Here is a 13,125-nt window from a genome sequence, read left to right as displayed (position 1 = left end):
GGCCTAGCTGTACTGCACCCAACGTTTTATTTTCATTCTGCCGACAGTTTATATAATAATATATATATAATATATTTAATTTATATAATTAATTATATATTATATTAAATTCATGTGCATAGTTGATTTGTAATTTTCATTCTGATGACTCGTACGTTGTCACTCGACTTATGTGCCAGTTCCGGTTTCTCGAACGCATTTTCGTACGCTTAGAAAACTCGTACTTTACGTTACTCGACGTGTACCTTTATTAATAATTAGACTTAAATTAATGAACAACTAACCTAATCATTCGAGTGTTGTGGTCATTTGCTTCCATAAATCGACATCTCAATATATATATATACATCTCAATATATATATATATATATATATATATATATATATATATATATATATATATATATATATATATATATATAATAGTATTAATTTAAATAAAACGTTCTTATAAATAAAATTAATATTAAATCTTATTACATTGTAAAATATATATATATATATATATATATATATATATACTTTCATTTCGAAATATAAATTTGAAATATTTATTTCATAATATAATATATAATTTTTCAAAACTAAATGTATTTCAAAGACCATTATATAATTTAAAACCATTTAAATATTTAACAATGGTTATGTCACATAACATTTACATAATAGAAATTATTATATCATATAACGTTTGTATTTTTAAAACTTAACTAAGTATAGTTCATTTATGTACTAGCGTTTATTTTAACTTCTTAAACGTACTAGTTATCCTATCTACATATTAATCGAATCACTTAAGCGAGTGTTACTATCGTTTACTTAACTAATTTAATATATATAAACACGTTTTAAATACACGATGCAAGTTATATTTAACAATTAACATTTCGACTTATTGTATATATTCAAATTCATTCTTTAAAAGGTTTCACCTATATCATAAATGTTTTCAATAATATAAAAACTAAATAATTATCTTATCAAAGACACGAGGCAATCATTGCATTGAAAGTTAAGCAGGAATCTCTATTAACCTTTGTCCAGTTATCGTTAATTGATATATTTGTTCTTACTTGTAATTCCCTTTACCATTTTCCGAATATTGTTAAAATGGAAAGATTTCTCAAATCAATGTGGACCTCACAACAGAGACTCGAATCCTATCACAATGTATCTGATAATTCACTCATTTGATATTATCTTTTAATTTCGTTGATAGATATATGAAACATATATTGAAACAAATACATTCATGTAAAATATTATACCTTCAATACTTTGTTAACGTTTTCAAGTCATATAATCATTTCATAACCCATTTTCATATCAACCAAACCGTTAAATGTTTTTATTAATACTTCTCAATTTAATAATCACACATATGTATATATTCATACATATCTATTTACACATTATTATTCGTGAATCATCGAGAGCAGTCGAAGGGTAAATGAATACATGAACACAGTTCAAAGTTTTTGAGTTTTCAACATTATAGACTTTTCTTATCGTGTCGGAAACATATAAAGATCAAGTTTAAATTTGGTTGGAAATTTTCGGGTTGTCACACATTAATTGCATGAATAGTGTATAGACAAAAATTCATATCTTAGCGTATCTGCTAATCAATATCTTAGCATATCTGTTACTATAAACTTTGCCTGATATATTTCGTAAATTTCTCCGTAATCTACGAAATCTTTTGTTCTACATATATAGATATTCTATGTAATTCGGATACCATCCAATATCCGAAATTCATTTTATACCGAAAAACCCTTTATTCAATCATACGAAATGGAATTCGCCACTAGTTCAAGTCCCTCGAATTCCGATAGCTATTCCGATAGTTATTCCGACATGGATATTCACTTGAGCTCCGAAAGCAGTGTAACCGGAATGGATCAATAAATCAGTCATCACCAATTCTGGATGAATTGGGGATGGGTTCGTAGTCGACTTAACCAATGGAAATGCGAAGAAGGAGATCCTTTCCACCAACCGAATTCACCTCTTGGTGAAGAACCTGAAACACTTACCGGCGAACCAATTCAAAACACCATTTTCACCCTCATTGTCAGGATATCTCGCAACGATTACATATTATCTACAATTCAAAACCTTATTCATATGCTCGTTCCAACCGTCAACCATCCTGGGGTAATAGAAGAAGTCATCGAGCTTCGCGCTCGAGTAGTAACTCTGGAGAATATGAAGAACAACTTGCAGGCATCACAGATAGCACCATCCATACTAGCAACACCACCAGCACCAGTAGTACCACCAACAACAACATCCGCATCACAAGCCTCAACACTACATGTCTCAACCTCACAATCGGTACCTCGAGCATAATCACCGTTCTACATGACGTTCTACATCATTTATCTTCGTTTGACATGATGATTATGTAATCTCTAATGTTTTAGAGATTATGCACTCTAGTTCTAACCGTAAATCAGATGAGTTTAATAACATATTAACTCATTAAATCCATGATTACATCTGAAGAAAATATATATGTAAGTATATTTTCATAAAGAATGTAATTAAAAATTCTTTTGTACAAACTGTTAATCTTGAAAATATTTTAACGGGTAGGTAATACCCGAGAAATATTTAGATTTCACATTAATAAGTTACACTGTACATTCTTCGAATCTGATTCAACGGTCATTTACTATCCTACTTACATCCACAGATATGCAAATCCGTCCACCACAGAATAACCATTTTCACTCAATTTCATATTTGGATTTTGACTTATCAGAATCTAACAAGTGTCATAATGAAGCAAACATTGGACAAAAATAAAATTTATTAGAAACAAACAAATTAACTATGAGAAATTGTGTTAAGAATCCACGCTAACAAAATCTTAGCTAACTGTTCCTAGCTAACTGTTAATTCCGTATTGCATTTATTTATCGTAATTTATTTATCGCAATTTATTTATCACAATTTTAACTCTCGCAATTTTATTTATCGTCATTTAATTTCTGTTATTTATTTTACACACTTTAAATATCGTTGTATAAATCGGGACACATATACAATGTTTTGACATATCAAATTGACGTCATATATATATATTATTTAGAATAACCGTAAGTCACTCTATATCGCGGTAATGCTCGAGTTAGCATATAAAGGGTCGAGGTTGATTCTAAATAATATATATACTTTGAGTTGTGATCGAGTCTGAGACATGTATACAATGGGTCACGACACGTATTAATTAATTCAAATATAATATATTAAACTATATATTAATTATTGAACTACTAACTGTGGACTACTAACATTGGACAATTAAAATGAATTAAAATATTGATTATAACATATGAAACTAAATATTTCTTCAAGTTTGCCACTTGATTTCATCTTAAACCTCATTTGTATCTCGACGATTACAATCTGCGTTCAAACCTTTCATGATTCTTGAAAACACCTCAATCGAGAAGATGAACCAACCGTACTTCATCTACGGAAGGAAAGATTTATGCATATAGTTATGCACCTGAAAAACTCTCGAAAATTGAGTAAACGTTTCACAGGTAGCTGGGCTAATTTCTTTAGCATTATTATTACCGAAAATAACTTTGCAACTCCTGTTCGAGATATCCAGTTTTGTCACAGCTCCAACAAGTCAACTTCGACTTTTCGTTCGAAACAACCTTATTATAACCTTGATATATACGTTGTCTTTTCGCCTTCATTATCGGGGAACCGTTTATATTCCACCACATTAGCAGTAAACTTACCAGCAACTTCATTACTCATTGGCTTAAGTCTCTCCGAAGAACCATTATATTTGTTCATTAAAACCTTATCATATACTCATTCACACCTTGTAACGAGAATTGTCATATCAATTACCAAGAATCAGCAATCAGTATTTTGAATCTTGCAGCGTTTCTACATCAATAGTTATATGTATACATATAAAATTTATCTCTTAGAATTATGATCTCCCATTCTGAAATTTTGAAAAGCACTCTAGCCTATGAATCAGTTTTCTGAGTTTTGAAAAAGCTGATGAAGCAGTGAAAACTGAAGACTGCCTTAACAGTAAAAAGTTTGATGATAAAGAATAGTGTGTTGGCAAAGCTCAGAAAAGTTGAAACTAGAAAATGGATTGAGCAAACCATGAAGGAGGCTGTGGACAAATCACAAAGACTAAAACTGCCTCCAAAGAATCCAAATGATTCAGTATCTGCTGAAGTCATTAATGAATATCTGGCTCCTGAATCTACACTTTTATGAACAATCTTCATCATCATCCATCGATATTAGAAATTCTAAGATATCATCAAATCTTTCATTATAAATATCCTCGGTATTTCTGAAGATATTTTCATAACTATTCTTAGCTGAAATCATTTATCTCTTCACGATATCAGTGTTACATCAGAAAGGAAACTGTTTTAGTTTCTAAATTCTGAAAAATTCGAATTTAAAATATGAATGTTATTGAAGTAGTGTTGGGAACTGAAGCATGAGTTAGTATAATATAATGACACTTGATCAACGTGATTATATTACAGTAAGTCATGCTGAGTTTCTAATGAAACATGATGATTCACAGACCATAACGTCATCATGTACCATGTTACATGACTCTTACATTCTATCGGATCTCCAAACATATCGAGAACATATCTTCCTAATAGTTCTATCTTTTCTCTGGAATTCTGGTAATTTAACAAATCAAAAATCGTGCTATTACAATTTCTTTCTTAGAACATTAACTATGTTCATTCCGAAATTCATACCTACAAATTCTAGACCATTATTCGCTTGACTTAAAGTCGGGAAGAGAAAACAAAAGAATGAAGATCTGAAATAAAAAATGGGAATATAAATCACAGTAAATTGGAGAGAGTATTAAATGTGGATGTCAATGATTATAGAAAGACAAGAGCATGTACTCTGAAAAATAAGGAAAGACATAAAGTCAATAACAACACATAAATTACAAACCGTGTATGTCAATGTTTATCGCAACATAAAGACACAGGAGAATTAAAAACACTATAACCCCAAGGGCGAAGTAGAAGTAAACAGATTCCTTCGGTGGAAGTTGAAAAAGGAGAATGATTGTTACGATAGTTAGGATAAGGACAAGGATCAGAACTGGATTAATCATTTTCACAATCTTTTAAATTTGGGAATTGAGTATGGGAGTGGTAAGAGTAATGAAACGGAAGAAGTTAATTTATAGCGAAATATCTGATAAAGAAATCAAGACAGATTTCTGTATTTAATTAGAGAGATCTTAATTTCCTTAATTACCGAAGAACCAAATCTTATTACAAAGATTTTCTTTAAATCCTCTGAACTCCGGAAATCAACCCTATCTATGTCAAAAGATATGACAAAACTTTATTTTTTTCTCATTTCACTCTTTTGTGATAGCTTCACTCGTACTCTACACAAAAATTAAATTGTTTTATCCATATTACTCATTGATGATAAAACTCCGATTTCCAGCCTGTATGAGTCATGAAAACATATTTTATTGTTAGCCATGACGACCACAATCAAATTTTGGGACGAAATTTTTTTAACGGGTAGGTACTGTGACGATCCGGAAATTTCGGACCAAATTCAAACTTAATTTATTATGATTTCGACACGATAAGCAAAGTTTATTTAATTGAATCTCAAAATCTTTGAACTGTTTACATGGATACACTTAAACCTTTGACCATCCTCCACGATTCACGAACAGTTGTGTGTAAATAAAAATGTGTGTATATATATATATATATATATATATATATATATATATATATATATATATATATATATATATATATATATATATATATATAAGTGTGTATATATATATATAATATTTTGAATTAATAAAATATAATTTAATCACTTGAGTTAAAAATGTAAAATAATAAAACAGAATCATTAAGTAATTATGAGAAGTGAATCTATATATAAATATATATGATTTCTAATATATTGTAATATATATATATATATATCTTAAAAATAATAATTAATCAATAAAAGTTATTATATGATATATTATATGAATAATAAATATTACATAAGTAATAATACATATATGTAATACAAGTATAACTATAGTTGTTAAAATAATATTGTTATTACTTCTAAATATTAATGTCAATACTAGTGATATTAATATTATTTTAAATATATAATCTATAGATACGAATTTGATATATATAACTTGTTATAATATTATTATTATTAACATTAATAATATTAGTATTATTATTATAATTAGTATTATATTATGATAAATAATATTATTATTCTTAATATAAAAAATATATATAAATATGTAAAATTTGATATGTACAAGCATTATTAATATGATTGATATTATTATCATTATTATCATTTCTATTATTATTATTATTAGTTTCAAATTAATATTAATGTTTGTATAATAAATATTATTATGTTTTCTTATATAACTAATATACATATATATATAGTCGATATATATAGTTATACAAATACAGATATATATAAATAAAAATGTATATATAAATTTTAATTACATATATATATATATATATAAATATATATAAACAGATATATAAATAGTTATATAAAATTAAATATACATAAATACATACATATACATATATATATATATATATATATATATATATATATATATATATATATATATATATATATAATACAATTAAATATACAGCTATTATATATATATATATATATATATATATATATATATATATATATATATATATATACGGTTATATACATATATATATCCAGATAGTACGTATTCTGTTAGATATCATTGTCACCTTTAAATTATTGATCTGATATTGGAATCTTTAAATTGTACGAATTCTGTTGATATCACTATCTGTGTAATTTTTTTTCTTCTTTTTCCTGCTCGTGATTTTGTTCCTGTCTGGGATCAGTTGAACGTCCACTTCACGAATCAATTTGAATTAATTATAAATGCTGCATCATGTGACAAACACTCTATATAAGTTATCATCTGCGAATTGGTATTGAAAAACAGAAATTTTAAATAAAAAAAACCACTGTCGTTCTCTGTACATTACACTTTTTTGGCCATTTTTCAAATTCGAACCAATTTTCAAAAAGTATTAATGCAAAGTTGTTAGGAATCGTTTATATAAACTACCTGTAAATTTTCAAATCCCAATTCGTTCTATCGAATCCCAATTTTGGAGTCAAACTTTTAAAATTAAAAAGTCAAACGAATGTTCTTGATCAAATTAGAGTTAGCTGTTGCAATTCAAGTTAAATTGGTGATTTCAAAAGTTTGTATTAATGATTTAGAACACATTTTATGTTATAATCATTATCTAAACATGTCCAGATTTCCCAAACCAAGTTTGAGTTTGTATTTTTTTTCAATGCACAGCCAATGCTATGCTATCTTTATTTTTTATTTTTTTTTGTTCGTGTCTGTTAATTAAAATCAAGTACAAGTTGTTTCAATTTCAGTTTCTGTTCCTCAAATCAATTCAAATACATAATTCATTGATATGGTGGTAGTCTCTGGTCGACTTAATAAGGAAGAAGAAGAAGAACAGTTTATAACGGGGTATATATTTTAGGACTGAGATTAAAATAGAAAAAGTCCAGGTAGAGCAGAAGGTTTAGAGGGTGTTCGGGTTAGCAAGTGGTCTTGGGTTCAAGTCCCATTTGGAGCATTTCTTTTTAGAAAAGCAAATTAGAAGGGTATACATTTTTTCTCATTTCCATTATTATTATTATTATTATTATTATTATTATTATTATTATTATTATTATTATTATTATTATTATTATTATTATTATTATTATTATTATTATTAATGTTGTTATTATTATTAATTAGTGTTATTACAAGTATTATAATAATAATTATTATTATTAGTATCATTATTATTAATATAAGCATTAGTTACCATTTAACATAATTATAAATTTCCATTATGATGATTATTATTAATATTGTTATTACCAATATTATTACCATTAATGGTATTATTATTAAGTATTATTATTATTGTTATTATTATTATTATTATTTTTACCATTACTAATATTATGATAATATTATTATAATTACTATTTTAAAACAAATGATATATTTAATACACATAACATAACAAAAATTAATATTTTATATACAGAATGAATGTATGAAACATATATATTATTAATATAAAAATGATATAATTAATAAATTATATAAACTTGTCCAATTACGATTATATATATATATATATATATATATATATATATATATATATATATATATATATATATATATATATATATATATATATATATATATATATATATATATATATGACCAATATAGGTTCGTGAATCCGAGGCCAACCCTACACTTGTTCAGTGCCGTCATATGCATAATTGCTACGAAATACAGTATTGTGAGTTCATTTGATTCCCTTTTACTCTTTACATTTTTGGGACTGAGAATACATGCGATGTTTTCATAACTGTTTTATTAAATGCTCTTGAGATATATTTTTGAACTGAGAATACATGAACTGCTTTTATAAATGTTTGACGAAATAAACACAAGTACTAAAAACTGCATTCTATGATAGAATTATTTGGATTCAGAGGTTTGATTTCTATAAAGATTATCGACCATCGGTGAGAAATTTTTGCATTGCACGATCCATTAGCTACCGTTTTAGCTATCCTCGGTGAGAAATTTTTGCATTGCACGATGCATTAGCTACTGAAATGGTTCGATTTATTAGCTACTATCAGTGAGAAATTTTTGCATTGCACGATGCATTAGCTACCGTTTTAGCTATCCTAGGTGAGAAATGTTTGAATTGCACGATGCATTAGCTACCGAAATGGTTCGATTTATTAGCTACTATCGGTGAGAAATTTTTGCATTGCACGATGCATTAGCTACCGTTTTAGCTACCTCGGTGAGATATTTTTGCATTGCACGATGCATTAGCTACCGTTGGTGAGATTGTTTTGTAAATTTCCGATGTTCTTCATATGAATGATTTTTACAGCAGTGAGCAGACCTGAACAGATTGTTTTCGAAATATGAGTATCTTGTGGTCTATTATATTATTAGAAATGATTGATTACAATAAACTAATGAAATTACCAACCTTTTGGTTGACACTTTTAAGCATGTTTATTCTCAGGTATTAAAGAAATCTTCCGCTGTGCATTTGTTCATTTTAAAGATATTACTTGGAGTTATTCATGGCATATTTCAAAAGACGTTGCATTCTAGTTGTTGAGTTCAACAAGATTATTATTAAGTCATTGATAGTTTGATATAATATGAAATAGTATGCATGCCTGTTAACTTTCGATGTAATGAAAGTTTGTCTTTTAAAAATGAATGCAATGTTTGTAAAATGTTTCATTTAGAGGTCAAGTACCTAGCGATGTAACCAAATGTAATATATTCGTCCAGATGGATTAGGACGGGTCGTTAAATTTTATGGATAATATAATACAAATAATAATAAGATTAATATTAATAATCTTAATATTAATAATAATAATAATAATAATAATAATAATAATAATAATAATATATAATATATATTTATGTATAACAGAGAGAGATTGAGAGAAAATGGGTGAAGAATTCGGCAGAAACTGATCGAATTTATAGACCTATTGTGGAATCAGTCCCCATGCGATCTCACAGAGTTTTAGTGTGTAAGCCATGCGATCGCATGGCTTCAGTTTACAGCTCACATCATTTTTGTTTTATAGTTCGTCGACATATTATTATAATTATATTTATAATATATATAATTTATATTAATTATATATATATTATATTATATTCTCGTGTATAGGTGACTTGTAATTTCAGTTCCGATAATCTATACGTTGACGCTCTACTTATGTCTCAGTTCCGGTTTTTCGAACGTCCTTTCGTACGCTTAGAAAACTTGTACTTTACGTTTCGTGATTCATACCTTTGTCAAAATATAGTCTTAAATTATCAATAAACTATATTAATCAAAGTGTATCTTGAACTTTCGAGTGTTTTGGTCATTTGCTTCTATAAATTAAAGACTGATTATATAATAATATTATTTTAAATCATAACATTTTATATCTAAGTTAATATTATATTTTTACAACATTTGTAAAATATACATACATTTTCATTTTGAAATAGTATTTTACTGTAGCAAATGATTTTTTACTGTAGCAAATAGTAGTTTTCGAAAACATTGTAGCTTTTCGGGTACTATAGCAATTAGTGTTTTACTTGTTCATCTTAAATATTTTAGTTAACTTATCTAAATATCAATCGAATCAATAAACGAATGTTACTATCATTTACTTAATTAATTTGAAATCATATATATATATATATATATATATATATATATATATATATATATATATATATATATATATATATATATATATATATATATATATATATATATATATATTCAATATTCATAAACATGTTTAAAATACACGTTGCGTGTTATTTATATATTTAATAACTAAAATTCCAACCTATTGTATATATTCAAATTGTGTTATATAAACAAAACATTTTATATAATCAAATTCTATTAAATCGAAAAATGTTTCCGCACGTTTGAAACTAAATCAATTGAATAATATGAAATTTAGTTCTCTACTAACTTTTGTCTAACTTTCGTTATTTGACACTTTGTTCTAACTTATAGATTACTTTATAAATTATTCCGAATACCATTAAAAAGGAATGATTTCTCAAATCAATGTGGACCTCGTAACAGAGACCCGTAACAATATCATAAACCTTAAGGGACTTGATAAATATCTTTTAATTCAATCATTTAACATTATCTTTTAACTTTGATAGTTCAATATATCAAATAGATATGGAAACCAATAAGTTTAATGTACAGTATCATACACGTAACCCTTTGTTAATGTTTTCAATTAATATATATATATATATATATATATATATATATATATATATATATATATACATATATATATATATATATACATATATATATATATATATATATATATATATATAATTATATACGCACATCAAGTTAAGTATAATTGTTCGTGAATCGTTGGGAATAGCCGAAGGGTAATTAAACATAGTTCCAAAATTTTCGAGACTTAACATTACAGACTTTGCTTATCGTGTCGGAATCATATAAAGATTAAGTTTAAATTTGGTCGAAAATTTCTGGGTTGTCACTGTAGGCGATGGTGATTCAACGAAGAAGAAAAAGGAAGAGAGAGAGGAAGAGAGAGATGGATGTGGTGATGGTGGTTACTATGGTGGTGGTGAGATGGAGGACGGTGGTAGTCCGGTGGTTGTCGTTGGTGGTAGAAACAGAGTCATGCAATAGCGGAAGACTTAAACTGAAACCCGTTGGGTGACAAAGCAACTCATAATTGTTTTCAAGTAAAGAAAGTTTAGTTCAATTAGAGAGAAAAAGACTAACAGGTCGTTTATGGTTGTGGTGATGTTGGGTGACGGTTACCGGTGTTGGATGGTGGAGATGGCGGGTGGTATCTCCCGAAGGTTGAAGATGGTGTCGTGAGCTAGTGATGGTGTGTGTGTTTGAGTTGGTAATCAAATACAGAAAGAGAGATGAGATAGGTGGATGATGATTAATCTCTCAGTGTATGAATATAGAGATATATAATATAACTTACAGTATATAATATAATAATAAATATAATGAATATAATAATAATATCATAATTCCAATGATGAATGAGAACGTGGATAGAAACAGTAATGCAGCCATGAGTTTGTTTCCTTCTACCGACAATTTTAACACTAAGAGTACGATATCGTACTCCGTTGATATTTAGTGGTGGATACAAGTCTTTGAAAAAAATCCCAAATTTTTATATTAAATATATTTAATTATTCTGGTCATTAAATGTTTGAAACCTGATCAAAAAGGTTCGTCTAATATTTATTTTTAGTTTCAAGTAATATGTATGGAGTACTAAAATTTAAACTAAAAAGGTAAAAATATTTTTAAAAAACTTAAAATCTTCGTAATCGATTTTCAGTTCAACTTTTATTTTAAATCTTCATGAACTCGTATTAGATCTATATGAACACTAGCGAAATGTCAACCGAGTATTACAATTAATAAATAAATATATTCAATAAACTTTTATATCTATATATAGATTCATTTTAATAATAAATTTTATTATATCATATATTATTTTATTTTACAAAATTAATTCTAATAACTAAATAATATAATATTTCGAATTATTATATATGTTTATATTTTTAAATATATATGTATCTATTTACAAATAGTTGTTCATGAATAATCGAGAACAGTCGAAGGGTAATTGTATATATGAAAACAATTCAAAATTTTTGAGACTTAACCTAACAGACTTTTCTTATCGTGTCAAAAATATAATATCGTATCGAGAGTTTGGTTTAAAATTAGTCAAAATTTTCTGGGTCATCACAGTACCTACCCGTTAAAGAAATTTCTTCTCGAAATTTGATCGAGGTCGTCATGGCTAATAATAAGAATGTTTTCATGACGAATATGAGTTGAGAAACTAGAGTTTTATCACCATTGAGTAATATGGATGAAATGATTCGATTACCTGATGGGTATAAGTGAAAATATCACAAAAGATTAAAATAAAGAAATAGAGATTCGTCTTTACTTTTGACGTAGTCAGAGTTGGATTCCGGAATTCAAGGATTTAAAGAAAATCTTCGTAATCCATAAAAGATCTGATTAAAGAAATTTTGATTAAATGCGATAAGCTGCCGCGATTTCTTTGTCTGATATTTCCACTATAAATTATTCTCTTCCGTTCCATTATTTTCACCATTCCTATACTTTCTTCCCTAATTTACACTTCCAAAAATTTGTGAAAAATGCTTAACCCAGTTCTGATCCTTGAATTCAACCTGACTATCGCAACAATCATCCTTCTTTTTCAACTCCCACTAGAGGAATCTGTTTACTTCTACTTCGCTCTTGGGATTGTTGTATTTATAATTCTCCTGTGTCTTTATATTGCTATAAGCATTGATATTCATGGTTTGTAATTCTGTGTTGTTGTCGTGCTTATATTCTTCCT

This window comes from Rutidosis leptorrhynchoides, chromosome 7 (assembly GCF_046630445.1).
Source record: "Rutidosis leptorrhynchoides isolate AG116_Rl617_1_P2 chromosome 7, CSIRO_AGI_Rlap_v1, whole genome shotgun sequence".
NCBI lineage: Eukaryota > Viridiplantae > Streptophyta > Magnoliopsida > Asterales > Asteraceae > Rutidosis > Rutidosis leptorrhynchoides.
The sequence above is the reverse complement of the archived record's forward strand: the minus strand, read 5'-3'. Positions refer to the sequence as shown.